This window comes from Papio anubis, chromosome 9, assembly GCF_008728515.1.
Source record: "Papio anubis isolate 15944 chromosome 9, Panubis1.0, whole genome shotgun sequence".
Taxonomy (NCBI): Eukaryota; Metazoa; Chordata; class Mammalia; order Primates; family Cercopithecidae; genus Papio; species Papio anubis.
The window spans coordinates 31,241,337-31,254,207 of record NC_044984.1 but is presented as its reverse complement, the minus strand read 5'-3'; the positions used below and the strand labels follow the sequence as shown (position 1 = coordinate 31,254,207).

General features: G+C 39.4%; 1 protein-coding gene across 4 annotated transcripts in view; it reads right to left on the bottom strand.

Moving 5' to 3' along the window:
* The window catches only part of FGD4 (FYVE, RhoGEF and PH domain containing 4), a 259,423-nt gene that overhangs the window by 136,533 nt on the left and 110,019 nt on the right, over positions 1-12,871 (bottom strand). Inside the window, exon 1 of one of the 4 annotated variants that reach the window (XM_021922173.2) lies at positions 11,612-12,744. The exons of 2 other annotated variants lie outside the window; for them this stretch is intronic. The gene's annotated coding sequence lies outside the window, so the exon portion shown is untranslated. Of the gene's footprint in view, positions 1-11,611; positions 12,745-12,871 lie in introns of those variants that run through there. One more of the 4 variants, XM_021922174.2, reaches the window with a different exon arrangement.

Sequence of the window (12,871 nt, the reverse complement as noted above, 5' to 3'; positions counted from 1 at the left end):
CAACAATTAATTTTAAACGGTAGAGAGTTGTAGAATTTGAAGTGTGATGTATGAAGAGAAAATGGGAATGGGAGTTTGTTTTGAAATATTTGATTTTCTTTTTATTGTTACACTTTACGTTTTCATAAAATGGAAGCTAATACTGTTTATCAGACATGAATATATTGGATTTCTATGGCATTTATTTGCAAAATTGTAAAGAACATAAATTTCTTTCTTTTTTTTTTTTTTTTTTTTGAGACGGAGTCTCGCTCCATTGCCCAGGCTGGAGTGCAGTGGTGCGATCTCGGCTCACTGCAAGCTCCGCCTCCCGAGTAGCTGGGACTACAGGCACCTGCCACCACGCCCGGCTAATTTTTTGTATTTTTAGTAAAGACGGGGTTTCATCGTGTTAGCCAGGATGGTCTCGATCTCCTGATCTCGTGATCCACCCGTCTTGGCCTCCCAAAGTGCTGGGATTACAGGCGTCAGCCACCGCGCCTGGCCAAGAATACAAATTTCATACATACATTTAAACCAGTTATTATAAACCGGTGATGAGGAATTTACTAGCATTCCTGAGTCAAACATAGGATCCGAGTCTGCTTCCCCCACATTATTCCTTATATTAGACAATGATGCATCATCTAGTCAGCTATCCAAGCTGGAAACTTCAGAGCTGTTCTTGACACTTTCCACTCCTTTACCCCATCTACACATCCAATTAATCCTATAAATTTCTGAATTCCTTCTCTCTTCTACATCCTTGTGCCAGTCTTAACTCAGAGAACTCATCATCTTTCTCCTGTACCATCTGCTCCTCATCAAAATGCCAAGGCTCCTGCACCTTGCAACCTTAGCCCCTCCTCTGCAGTTCCATCAGAGTCATATTCCCAAAATGTATAAAGAACCATGTTGCCTGGCAGCTTAAAACTCTCAGAGAGCTCCCTCCACTGCTTACTGGATCATGTCCCACACCTAACTTACAGCGTAGACTAACATAATCTGGTGCCATTTATCTTACAGATTCCAACCTTTCCACTCCTACACCTAATTCCAATACTCTAGTTAAACTAATTTCTTGTACTCTAAACAAATACGATGCTTTTACAGTTTTCAAGCTTTTATGTGTGCTGTTCCCTTGATATGAAATGCCCTTCACCATGTAGGAGATCTTACTTCCTCCTAAAATCTCCAAGGTGATGTATTTCTGATTCTCTGGCCTAGCCATGAGTCCTCCCTTCTCTCTGCGCAATCTCAGCACTTTGCATGTACCTTTGTACAGTATTATGACCTTGCATCATACATTGTAGTTTCTAAAGTGAGCTTACTGAAAGCAAGACTGTATCTTTATCGGCCCAGCAAAGCTTTGGACATAAACCCTTAAATGTTTAAATGAATGTCCAGGTTGCCTGGGTAAGTATATAAATCTACCTAACTTGGATGTGAGGAGACTCCATCTAATCTGTTCTCCACTAGAAATTTTATGCAGATACCATGCCCTTCCCTCTTTCTGCCAAGGTTTACAAACAATAAAAAGCCTTTCTGAAAGGTATTATGCCTCTGAGTAATTAAGAGAATACAGGCTCTTTACTTCCATGTGGCCAAAATAACTCAATTTTTCCTACTGTTAAAACATAAATGCTCTCTAGGAGAGAAAGAGGTAGGCCCTGGAGCAGCCTGTCTCCAATCAACTGTGCATTTCAGGCAGGCAAGCTATTGGATTTACTGGCTGTTCACCTACCTGGGTCCTTCCAAGAGATGAAACCACTACCCTGACAATTTTCTGTGACAAGGGGACAGTGACAAAACCTGATAAGGACTTCGCATGTGAGTCCCAAGTGATGGAGCAACAGAAACCGAAGGCTGAGACTAAATGAGCTCAGAGTCATGAACAAGCACTCTACTTCTTTTTTTTTTTTTTTTTTTTTTTTTTGAGACAGAGTCTCACTCTGTCCCCCAGGCTGGGGTGCAACGGCACGATATTAGCTCACCGCAACCTCTGTCTCCCAGGTTCAAGCGATTCTCCTGCCTCAGCCTCCCGAGTAGCTGGAATTACAGGCTCGTGCAACCACATCCAGCTAATTTTTTATTTTTAGTAGAGACAGAGTTTCACCATGTTGGCCAGGCTGGTCTCGAACTCCTAACCTCAGATGATCCACCAGCCTCGGCCTCCCAAAGTGCTGGGATTACAGGCGAGAGCCACTGCGCCCAGCCACAAGCACTGTACTTCTTCGAGCCCTCAAGTTGGCTACAACTTTCAGTTTAGGATCACTCACCAGAATTTGTTTAGAAGTTGAGAAGCATCACAGAAAAGACTTCTATGTACACAATCATAAAAAAGAATAATTCAAAGAAAAGCAATATTAATCATTTTATAGTAATAATTTTACATCTGTTCCATGTTTTTTTAAATAGGGGGAACAATCAGCTTCACACAAAATGCTAAGCTGAGTTTCAGTTCTAAAATCAGCTTACTCTTCAGGGAAATTCATCTTCTGAGATTAGACAAGATCGAATGCATTTAGGGTGGTATGGCTGTAGACTGTCTTTTTCTAATGAACAGAAAAAATATATCTTTAATACTGCTTTACTTAAAAAAAAGATGATCACATAACATACAGTAAGACTAAAAGTTCTCGGTTTCTTTATAGTTCTGTGCAGTTTCAAAGAATTTTAATGTGTGAGTTAAATAAGTAGATTGATTTTTATAGCACAGCTGTTAATGTACTGTTAATGCCATCATTTAACATAACCACCAAAACATAAAAATCACACCAATCAGGCCAGGCACGGTGGCTCACGCCTGTAATCCCAGCACTTTGGGAGGCTGAGGCGGGCAGATCACGAGGTCAGGAGATCGAGACCACCTGGCTAACATGGTGAAATCCCATCTCTACTAAAAAAAATACAAAAAATTAGCCGGGCGTGGTGGCGGGCGCCTGTAGTCCCAAGCTGAGGCAGGAGAATTGCTTGAACCTGGGAGGCTGAGCTTGTAGTGAGCCGTGATGGTACCACTGCACTCCAGCCTGGGCAACAGAGTGAGACTCTGTCCTAAAAAAAAAAAAAAAAATCACACAGATGGCCCTTAAAGTTTTTCTTCCCAGAATATAATTAAGCCCACAAACACGTAGATTTACCATGGTTGCTTCCCTTTGCTCTCTTGTTCAATCTAAGTTTTGCACCACTTCATGCTCATCTCACTAGAGAGTGAACAAGGAAAATAAATGCCTCTGCCATTTGGCAAGCAATTTGGTTACTATCCCTCATCCATAACTGGCTGAATCCTAACTCTGCCTTAGCACCAATTACTACCTAAGCCTTAAAATAACTTCCCTCTTATAATCTAGTCCCTGCCTATCACCCTCTTCAAGATCTGGCTCAATCCTCCTGCTTAATCCTATAGACTCTGATGACTTCTATATAATTTCACATCTCTTTCATAAAAGGTACTCAGCTTGTATTATTACAGTATCTTCCCCTAACACTTGAGTACTTTAAAAATAATCTTTCCAAAGTAAATTCTACATTCCCAACAGAACATTGGGGTTGAATACTTTTGAAGTCATTTAGTTCCACATACTTGATAGATGAATCTTCTCTACAATATATCTTACAAAGTGTCTAATTTATATTTAAATACCACCAGTGATAGGAAAATAGTTCTTGAACAGGACATTCCATGTGTGAAACAGTCTAATTACCAGGAAATTCATCCTTAAGTTCTTACTATATAATCTATAACACAAATTAAATACTAGCCTGCATTGGTTACTATTACTTACAACAGGTTTATCGTCCCTACTAGATTATAATGTCTTTTTTGAGCATTTTATATTAGTTCACTTTTTTATTATAGTAAAATTCCTATAAGGTCATTGTTCATTATTTAAAATCTACAAAAAACTTGTAAAGAAGAAAACAAAAGTGATCCTAAAATCTAGAAATAACTAGTGTCATTACTAGAATTTCTAGTAATTCCCTCTAGTATTTTATTGTTATATAAAAAGCATAACATAGCATATACAACATTATATACATTTAACATTTTGTCATGAGCATTTTCCCACATTTTGTGAAGATGTTTTAGTAGTTGTATAACTTACAATCCAATGAATGTATAGTAATTTATTTAGCTATTTTCCTATTGTTGAACATGTTACTAGCTTCCCACTTCTTCCCATTCCCACTAAAACACCTGATGTGATGTGATAAATCATTCACTGAATCACTCAGCAACTTACTAGTGGTAGATTTCTAAAATTGGAATTAGGAGAGTGAAAAACATTTTTAGAGCTATTGATAAGGTAGTAGTTGTATTCTATTTGCTTATTACAGGCCAAGAGACTCCTATGTTCCATGGCCACAGCTGACTAGCAAAGGTAATCAATGACCAAAACTTAGCCCATTGGAGTCTCTCCAGGGCATCTGTAGTTAGACCTGTGTGTTTCTACTGAGCACTGGAAAGGGTATAATCTGAGATTAGAGGTGGCCACGTTTTCTGCCATTCACAGAGGGATCCTAAGAGGCCAGTGCAAACAGCATGAGGCACACAGGCAGAGTAGTGGGGTTGAGAGGTCACACACCCAGAGGGACGGAGATGTAGCTGTCCAGGGTCCAGTTTCTTGAGAGGCATGGATGAATTTATTGCCCCTGGGTTCCGTGAGACACGTTTATGTTGTTTCTATACATCCTCTTTTCTCTTAAATTACAGGGGGATTCTATTTCTTGCAGCCATGTGTTCTCTGATTAAGATAAAACGTATTTACCAAATTGTTTTCCAAAAAACTCCATCAGTTTACAGTGTCATCTGAAGTATACAAGGGTGCCAATCCAAAATATGAGCATTTGGAAAATTTCTGCCGATATAAGCATGAATATTTTGTGTATTTCTTTGCTTACAAGTTGTATATAATTTTTTTCATACATTAGCCAATGGTGTCTTCTTCCTCCGTTTATGTTCTTTGACAATGACTAACCCTGAGGACTTCTTAAAGACATTTCTCATTAATTCTCTTTTCATCTCTTTAGAGTCTTATTTCTGTACTCTCGCTGCTACTGTGGTAGTTATGTTTCCTATATTATTATTTTGCCTAGGTTAATGGAATGGCTAACTCAAAAAAAAAAAAAAAAAAAAAAAAAGAGGATAAAAGTTAAGAACATAGAATTGAGGCCAGAACAGATCGAGGTATTTTTCCTGGTTCATCACTTAATGTTGGTGAACTTGGAAATCCTAGGTACTATACCTCCTAACAACATTTGTATTTTTTCAATGAGGATAAATCTCTTATCTCAAATATTAGTTAACCATTAGATGGATGAATATACTTTGCAGCCTCTGACATATAGAAAACACCAAAAGTTGGTATATATTGCAATTAGAGTAGTTGCATCTTAACTTGCTCAAAGTGAACTATATACACTTTGCAGACACAGAAAACAGCTGTGTGTGATAGTGTGTGCGCATGCACCCAAATGCGGGTGCAATAGTTTAACTTGTCCAGGCAATCTGACCCAATGCTCATGTGCCTTGTAGTGGGAGTAAGACAGACAGAAATCATGAACCTGCTGCTCCTGCAATTCCTCTTGGTTCACATGAGTCACTTGGTGACTCTCCAAGTGTGAGGTCTCAGCACACTGAGCTAAATTCTAGGACTCTATTTCATATAGCATGACCTCTAAATGCAAGCAAAGTTATTATTATATCTCATGCTCAACCCAAGAAGCAGCAATCTTCTAATGCTAAAAAAACACACATACAGTGTTGGACTTAACAGGAAGAGAGTTGATCTACAAACCTATGCCTTCCTAAGGGATTTTTCAAGAGCTTTTTTGACTTCATTCAAGTTCCGCTTTCTGTGCTGACTTCAGAATCTAAATACCAAAAATAAGATATGACAACTATATTGTGGTGGTGAAAATAAAAGAAAAAGTCTACGTGCTGTGGATGAAAAAGATAAAGAAGAGAATTCTGGCGTCCTTGGAGATTGTTCCCTCCCATGTTTCCATCATTTAAACTGCCAGTTATCTTTTTCAGACTATAAAACTGAAGATCTATTCCCAAATGTTTCAAAAGTATTCAAACATTCCTCATTCTTTACAGGATACAGTAAAAACTTCTGTGCAAGGCAGTATCTCCACTTGCATATCCTGCCCTGCCTTAGCCCAAAGACTGCACTTCCTGGCCCATCATATCTCCTTGCTTTAGCATCCTCAGATCAGAATTCTCAGCTGCGCCTCACGTGCACAGCCGAGGAACCCGTACCCTCTGTACCCTTCATTCCTCCTCTGCTATGTCAATCACACTGAATGCAAATGATACTCTTAGCTGAGCACTGTGTGAGTGCAGAGCATGTCTTGGTCCTGCTCTTCACCCAGAATCTAGCAAGGGCAGAGTGAACACCAAGAAAGGATTTGCTGAATACATGAATCTGTGGGCTGATAGTCCTACCAAGCTTTCACTGCCAAGAGTAGCAAATATTTCAACATTCAGGCATTATTAATGATGCCCCTAAGAGAACATCACAGTAATCCCCATCATTTTCAGAACAACTTGAATTTTTGAACATAACCTCCTTAATACCCAGGATAACCCCACAAGTTCTAACAAATGGGGAAGATGGGGTTTAAGGAAGTTAAGTGACTGGCCTAGAGACATCCAGGTAGCTAGTATGAGAGACCAGCCTAGCCCCAGGTCTGCTCAACTTTAAAACTGCTGCTCTTAACCACTGGTAAATGCTTTCCTGTGCTCTCCCAATAAACTGTGACTTTGAAAAAGAACACACATTCGGGATTAAGTCCTGAAAGAGAAGTAAAGATAACATGCAGTGTGGCTTTGTAGCACTCACTTAACATGATTGTTATACGATCCTGATGACTGGCTTTCCTCTGTTTCTACCTCCATAAATTGAGGATAACAGCAACACACTTTCACTGCACCAGATTACACGTGGCTGGTTCCTTATCATTTGCGTCTCAGCTTATATGGGACTGCCCTAGATAAACATCTGCTGGTTACCCAATCTAAAGTTTGCCACCCTCAACTCCCTCTTTAACACAGCCCGTTTTGTCATCACATACTTGCCACTATTTGAAATTAAGTTGTTTACTTATCTCTTTACTTTTGTATTATGTCTCTTCCCACTACTAGGTAAATTTCACTAACATCTTGCCCATTGTGCTTAATGCCGTATCCTCCACATCTGCAATAGGAATGGCATAGAGTAAACGTGCAAGAAATATTTGATGAATGAATGCAACGTTAATACTGAAGACAGTGAATGTCTCCTTAGGGGGTAGGGTGGTCCTGAGCAAGGAGGTGCCTGTGGGTTGGTGCAGGGAGCAGAGGAAAGGCCGATTAAGTACGCAAGTGCGGGTCGTATACCTGCGGGAAAGGTCCACAGGAAAGTTGTACTAACCCACAACAGGAATGCTATATGCTGCCCAGGTGACAGATATGTCCTAGAGTGGACCATAGTCATTCCTCAGGCTCCTCCCTCCCCCACTTGCTCTGGGATCCACAATGACTAGGCAGCACTCTGATCATTTTACTTCACATATAGATAGGGCTAGAAGGGAGAATGCCTGCAAGCTGAGAAACGTAAGTGTCCAATTGGCTTGGCAGTTATGTTTTGTAAAAGCTTGGTATGTATAATGACAAACTGTTTCTTATGACTTTGATTACGGAGAAAATCATCTTTCAAAGGTGTATTCCACCTAGGCACACTGAACATTTCATCTGTGGAATCTGAGGGTAACACCCCAATGTTGTGCTCCTCTTAAGGACAACAATGTAGGATGTTAAGCTGATACTGCCCTACGTGTTTGCATTCAACATGCAATACCCAACATTAGCTGTTCCTGTAACTCACAGGTTTCCTGACCTTGGAAAAGCTACTTAATCTTTATGGGCTCCAGGTTCTTCTCTAAAATGAGGGCATTAAAAAGCAGACAATCCTGTTTAGATTGGCACCCTTAAATTATGTGAAAATAAACATCTAGCGATGTATAACAGGGATCTAAAAACATCCCAGAGATTCAGTCTGTTTGCCTTATGGGAACATACTACATCTCATAATTTCATTAATCTGAGTTTAGGACGAGTAAATTGGTAAAAATAAAAAAAGAATACAGGATTTAGGCAGACAAGGAAGGAAGGAACTATTACTTACACAGGAAGTCAGTAATTCAACAGGTTTGTTACAAAAGAACAATTAGCCGTACAGAGTGGCGGTTATTTGTAAAACATGGAACTTTTCTAAGAATAAGGTATGCTAGGCACCCTCATGTAACTCCATCAAGCTATTTCTGGGGTTAAAGTGCCAGCAACTGAGCAAGAAAAGGTTAAGTGCCATACAGAAGCTGTTCCAACAATCTACATCAACCTGCATAGACCTACTTATTGCCAATTTATGGAAAGTTTGCCTTTTTAGTTTACAGAAGCTCAAGAGCAGTTAAAAAAACAGAAGACGACAACTCAGAAGAAACAGCTGCCGATACTCAAATCAACTGGCACACATATAGAGAAAAATCCTGCCAAATGAAACCGGCTTTGAGCTATAGCTTTGGTGTAAGTTCACATCGTTCACACGCATGCTTTCCAGGCTCCCCATCCTGTAAATGTATATCTAATGCAGCAATGCAAAATTGTGCTGATGCACACAATTAACTCATTCCAAGCATTTCTTGCACCCATGGTAATATGGCATTGTGGGAGACAGCAAAAGGGCAATTTTCAGTACATTTATTTCTTAAAATTATGAAAAATGCGAACAGATTCAATCCCAAGGACATGTGAACACAGCAGCATTAGCAATGACAGCATCTGCAGGTGCTCCTCCACTTCAGATCCCTAGCATTCCATCATCTCAGACAGCTCTAGGGCCAAATGGACCACAATGGTCAAAAATACTTAACTTCAAAAAATGGATTATAAATCTGTACCTCAAAAGCAAAGAAACTGAAGGACTCAATTTAGGCTAGGCAGAATGAATGTGTCCACAAAACATAGTATGAAAAACTAAGAAATTTAATCGCCATTAATTAAGTCTAGAGTTTACATGTCTGAATTTGTTATGTCAGGCAACATTCCAGCATTATGTGTCAAAGGGGCAGAAAGATTTGACTGTGTGTGCTGAACTAAAGCTGGCTGATTTGCTGCCTACTCAACGTTCATGGATTTGAATCCTTCTAAGTACTCTGTTCAAAGTCTCATATTGTCATCTACACAATCCTTTTACATGAAATAACCAAATAAGGTTAGTTTTACATATTTACAAGCATAAATATAAACTCATCACTTAGGAAGGTCTTAAGTCATATTGAAGAATTGAAAATCATCAAGCCCTCAGACAGTTGGAAAAGTTGGAAGAAAGCACAGACACCTCGGAAATCTAGCAACTCTCTTCACCCCCACAAGTACGGATGGTGAGAATCAGAAAGCAGTGCTTCACAGTGGATCCGCGAATTCAGTACATTCTCAATTCTAAATTCCTTACCGTAAGAAGCTGTGTGCACAGTGGCAGGTCTCACTGCTGACAGTGTTGTGAGTGGAAGTGGACCTCTCACCAGGTCCTTCATGTGCAGGACAGTCATATGACAGTGCACTCCTGTCCCATAGGTACCCTGGTTGGGATCACAGATGTTCCAGGGACTGTCCCTGCTGCCCACTCTTCACCTATTTTTGTAAAGGGTTACCCTCAAGAACCACTAAGTTTCTTGTTAGTGGTGGATTGGACAAAGCTTTTTAAAAACATTTTGAAAAACCTGTGGTTTTATTACTTGTTACTCTGGAAACTTGGTCAATGTAACATGCTCACACATGAAAATATACACATGCCTGCCAATACTCAACAGGCTGGGATACTGTCTAACATTAACACCCAATTAAAAACACAATCTTAAAACTTTACCTCAATCACAAAAAGAAAAGAGTAAGTAAATTCACCAACACTAGGAACTTGAGAAGTGTACAGATTTATCTAGCCCACCTCAATTGCTCTAAGTAACTACATCCCAAGCACCCAGATGCCACACACTTCAGACCCATTCACTCACAGCCTTTTTCTGGATTCTAAGATAATGGTAATTAAAGCAACATGAACACCTAATCATACACGAGACTTTCAAATTACCGAATTTCCTCCCAAGCCTTATATTGCTTATGAAAGACTGACATTTATGGGTGAAAAAAATTATCCCAATACTATTACATTGGCTTGAAAATTTTTAGATTATGCTAAGGAAATTTTGAGGCAGACATGTATCTACTATTATTAAAACATGCTTCTTAGAGCTAGTATGTAGCTAAACTAATTTTGTACATTAAGAAAAAAACTTTTTAAAAGTAGTAATAATGATGTATAAACACCAGTAAGCACAAAAGAGGGTAACAATTTTAAAGTCAACTACAATTAACACCAAGAACTCGCAACTGTCTGGCCTAAAAACCTGTTCTTGAAGTAAGAACATGAGTCCTTGACTAATATGAGGTTATCTAATTTTACATTATCATCTTAAAAAGAAAATGAAACAATTAGGGCCTATTAGCAATAACCTTTTCTAACTCTCCAGGCAGCCACTGACATGAATGTCCAAGATGACAGCAGCACCGCACAATTAGAAAGGCTGAACCTGCATGAGCCAAGCCTTTCCTTGCAACCTTTCCTCTATCCCTCTATCAAGTAAAAATGGCAGACCCAGTTAGACTCACAGAGCACTGGCCCTATGGTTTCAATGATAAAAAACAAACAAACAAAAAAAAACTTACACAAAAGAAGTATCCAGAATATAGACAGCACTCTTTTTGTTTTTTCACATTTATATTTTAGGGAACAGTTTTGGGGAAGGGGATACAATGCTGCCTTACAAAGGACATAGAAGTCCCTTGTTTGAGCTACCAACCTCTTAGCCACACAGAAAAATGTCAGTCATCCGTTTGTTAGGACCCAAATCTCCTTCTACTGCTCACAATATGCAACACACATTTTAAGGGGCTGTTGAAATAGAAAAACAAAGGAAGCCCTTGAAATAGAAGCTGATCTTCCTCGTCTTGCCCTTCCTTTACCACGGTGCCTGCATGCATGCCTTAAAGCACTGCCACATTGTTTCCACATGCTCAGGCCCTTGAAACTTGTGCCAAAGCATTGCAAAATAAAACTGCATAAACATCACATTTCAAAACATCAGCTAGTAATGGTGGGTCAGTCCTGTGGGCCAGAATAATCATTAATTAAATCATAACCTACAAACGTCCCTGACCTGAGTTATTTTTTCAAATAATAAGAACAGGCATTGAATACGTTGGGGCCATGGGCGTATTTCAGAAAGATACCAGTGTAATTCATTCTGAAAAACCATTAAAAATGACTGTCCTTTTGCCACTTTCAGGAGTCACAAAACAATTTCACAAGCAGAAAACAGTTTAAAAGATTAATTTTTTTCCCATTTTTTCCAAAATCAACATGTAATTGCACAGGCATTATTGAACTGCATAAAATCAATACAAGAGAGGTGTATAACGCTGGAGGTTTCTTTAAAAAGAGCTTAGAGCTCACTTTCCTTGGACCACATGGAGATAATGCCCTCACACAAATGTACTACAAACTGGATACATATTACTAGGGTTACTTACCTTATAAAAGCTGAATTTATTCCTCTTGGCCAGAAGTCACAAATGGCTGAAGTAAAACTCCCTTCATTTGTTCTTCCAGCGAGCCAAAGCAAGCCTCCCATTAACCCGGTCCATTGCAGATAATCTCACCCAGCACAGGCTCCCCTGCTTTCCCCAGTTCCCAGCCCAGCAAGGATAATCACATTCCGGTGGGGAGTGAACAGATGGTGGATTCCATGGTAACCAGCCCTCCTAAGGCGATTGGTAGAAGTGTGTGACTACTGCTTATTGGGTAACAATCGCTGTCTTTGTGCTCCAGCCTTGCAAATCCTAAAGGAAGGAACATATATAGCCACTCACATGCGCAGGGCTTGCCTAGCAGGTGTTTGGCTATTTAAACAAGTCAGTGCAGCCCAACTAAAAGCTTTCCAGCAAATTTACCCTTGGTGGTACAAACTCCTGACATTTCAGATAGCTAGCTCTGCTCATTCAGGGAGAAAGGTCACAAGAGGCTTGACTTGACAAACAGAAAATAAAACCTCAAAGTTAACTTGAAAACTAAAGATAAAGCATTCTAGAAATGTAAGCTTCATCAGCAAGTTGTTTTATGATTTGGAATCCACATCAGAACTGAAACTGCTTTTATAAGGATTTTTTAAAACAAATATAATACTCAAACTTGGAAAAAATGTTAATTTGAAAATAAAGTTTTCAAAAATCAATTGTGTTATAAATGAATAATTTCTGGGCAAACATACATTCATTTTTACTGCATTAATTGAACTTTGTGGGGAGAGGCAGTGCTGGATTTAAAATTTTCATCTAGAGTCCTACCCAGTTATAGGATTAAAATATCTTAATTTTATACTATCTACTGAATTTACTCTGTTTCAGCATATGAAGGTTAAACACTGATTCTGCTGAACAGTTGCCCACCCCCTGGTCTTCATGAAGGAATCACAGATTAAGTCCTTGGAAGATCAAATTGGCTGAAAACCAAATATACCACATAAAAACCAACTATTAGAGGTAAACTATAAATCTAGAAAATATAAAACTATAGGCACTCAAAATGTCCATTATTGACACCAGCCTGAGTAACACAGTGAGACCCTGTCTCCACAGAAAATTTTTTTAAAAATTAGCCAGGTGTGGTGGTGCACACCTGTAGTCCCAGCTCCTCAGAAGGCTGAGGTGGGAGAATTGCTTGGGCCCAGGAGGTCAAGGGTGTAGTGAGCCATGACTGCATCATTGTATTTCAGCCTGGGTGATAGACAGACC